Below are 3,152 nucleotides of genomic sequence, written 5' to 3' on the forward strand. Positions count from 1 at the left end.
TTAATTGTTCTCTTCTGTTGACATCCATAGCTATTGGCACTTGCAAAGATCTTATTTGATGGTTTCTATTGCTTGGATGACCAAAAGCACTATATCAAAATGCAAATGAGGGAGAATTTTCAATGTTTAATATTAAACCAGCCCTCCTACCTACAGGAAACTGCCATTTCTGCAAATGGTGTGGAATGTTTTGTTATATGACAAGGAGTGGAAGAGCTAAATATGCCCTGCACTTGAACCGTGCATTCTGTTCATCTAAGAATTCTGTGTACCTTGTATTACATTGGAACTATCTGGATTACAGCACACAGACTAATAGTCAAATAGCCAAAATAAAATCAGCCAAAGATTCATTGCTGTCGTTAAAAACCTCACTTTAGAAAGGAAGGACCTAAGTAGATACTTTAGTAATCAAATCTGAGGAAGTTCAATTTTACTTGGTTGTGAGAAACATGGAGCATGCAAATACCTAAAATTAAGCAATACTAAAGAAAAAAATAAATTTACTTATCAAAAATGATTAAAGTGTAGAAGTGAATCTGCTATCACAGTAATTTACTAAACTGAAGCACGAGTTATTTTGGATTGAATTTGTTACATAGCTCATGCATGAAATGATCTGTTGCTTGTTCTTGTGACTATGAAACAGCAAAGGGAAAAAATGTATTCTGTCCGAGGCATTGTAAAAATATTGAAAGCTTTGAGCCTTTTGTAGAGGCATATGACTACAACTTGTCATTTATACTTTACAGGCCAATAATTTTTACGCCGAAATCGCAGATGCTTAGCTTTCAGAATTATCTCTTAATATATAGTGGGTTCAGAAACTCAACTCTGACACCATGAGACTGTCACTCATGTGATTACACTGCCACCATGTGGTTTCAAAGATCCTTTCCAATTAAAAAAATCAAAGATATGGCCTGTTACGAAAAAGAAAATGATGATTCAAGTATTTTCTCTATTTTTCTTGGTCGTTTGTTCTGTTACAATATTATACATAGTGTATGGATTCTCATGGGAAATATGACTGGGGCAGAAATGTAAGAGGTGGTAGTATAGGCTAATAATTATTTGTAGTTCTTCATGAATTCAGCTTCTGCCAAGTGAATACCATCAAGAACTTTGCTAGCAGGTGCTACCTTCATTGACCTTTTCTGAATAAATATAGCATTTACAGTGTCCAGAAGAATCTAAAAAATTCCTTACAGATGTCAATAGGCAAGTGTTTCTCAAACTCGGTTCCTAGACCGGCAGCATGAACGTTCTTGAGAAACGTATTAGAAATGCCAGTTATTCAGCTCCACCCCATGCACTGAATAAGAAATTCTGGAAATGGGGCCCAGTAATCTGTTTTAAAAAGCCCTCCCAGGTGATTCTGATACTTGTTAAAATTTGAGAACGACTGTTAAAGACAATCACATCTCTCTTAGGATAGATTAACACACATTTCCCTAGATAGTGTTAAATTTAGCCACCTGCTTCGGGCCCCTAAAAAAAAAAAAAAAAAAAAAATCCACAGAGAAGTGAAAGACAAAGGTCCCAGGGCTTCCTATCAGTTTGGTTGACCAGCACCCTGAAGCCCTCCCTGGGAAGGAAGAAGCAGGTCATCTGGGGGGGTTCCCGTTCCCATCAACTGCCCTATCAGCTCTCTTTCTTCCCTATTTAACTGCACCTGAAAGAGTTGCTACAGCCAATTAGGAATAAATCTTTCAACCTTTTGGGATTATTGGAACACAGTCAATTATGAATGGATGTTATATATAAAACCACTTTTCAGACATTAAAAATATAGTTTTTATATATAAGCTAAATATAAGCTAAAAATATAGTTTTTATATATACACTAAATATAAGCTACAAATTGGAAAGCCTCCCAGGCTTTAAGAATGTTAAAGAATGGTGAGATGGTATGAATTGGAGACTCCATGCCCTGTCATTACAGCCAGACACTAAACTGCTTCCCAACTCAGTTTTCTGTAGTCATGCACAAAGGTTGGCCTCATGCTACTAGGACTTCTGATATTTATAATATGAAAAGTCAGAAAGAATAAATTTTATGTAAAATGTCAAAATTTTAAAGTATGAATTCAAGTTTACGTGCATGTATAAATAAATAAATGAAAACATATCTGCCAGTTTTATTCCATCTACTGACCTCCAGAATCTTGTTTCTGGGGTAAACAGTTAAGGAAAATTGTGGTTATCAACCTCAGCACACATTTATGAACATATGTATGTCTGATATTGAAGTGATTTGTGTCCATGCTTTTTCATCTTTGTATGTGTAAATACATATCCTTTCTCTTCCTCTTCCTCCTCCTACTCTCCTCCTTCTTGTTTGTGCTTCCATAGAAATTTTAGGATTGTTTTCCTGTTTCTTTGAAGAATGTCATTGGTATTTTGGTAGTGATTACACTGACTATATACACAACATGGAAACCTAGCATCTCAAAACATGGGGGAAATATTTTGTTTGGTAACGAAGTAGCTTCAAACTGAGTAAAAGCAAAAAATCTGAAAGGTGCCTGAATTCGAAAAGCACATCTCTAAAGTGCCATGCTTTATAGAAGAGAATGTATGATATTTTTACTAATATGAAACATGTTTTCTAAGTATTTAAAAATCTTTCGAGATCTTACAAATTTCACAGCACATACAGAATAAAAATATTGAGAATATCTGACTTACTTGTAGTGTAGGTTATTCTTAGGGACATATAAAATACTTAAAAATATCAAGATTAGGAACAAAATTAGGCACTCAATTGGAACAAAAATCAGATTTTAATTTTTTTTATCCCTGGCTATGGAAAGAGTGCTTAATAAATAGCAGCTGAACTAATAGAAGAATAAGTATTGGTCAGGTGTTACTGAGAGAATTTTCTACATAAGGCATAGTCTCTGCAGCTTAACCCTCACTGTCCTCACTGTGTCCAAGATTCAGAAAGTGCGTCTTATATCATTGCAAGTTGGAGGTTTTCTGAAAGACTTCAAGAACAACTTTAGATAGAACCTTGGTTTTTCTCTGTGGTTTCTTTCCAAATCTAGTAAAATTTCAGTGGCTGTGCTGCTGATCATATATTTAAGATTGATAGAACTAATTCTGGGTTAAATTACAATGTACACACCAAGCTGAAGATCATTCTGGTC

The sequence above is a fragment of the Pan paniscus genome, chromosome 2 (genome assembly GCF_029289425.2).
Source record: "Pan paniscus chromosome 2, NHGRI_mPanPan1-v2.0_pri, whole genome shotgun sequence".
NCBI classification, from domain to species: Eukaryota; Metazoa; Chordata; class Mammalia; order Primates; family Hominidae; genus Pan; species Pan paniscus.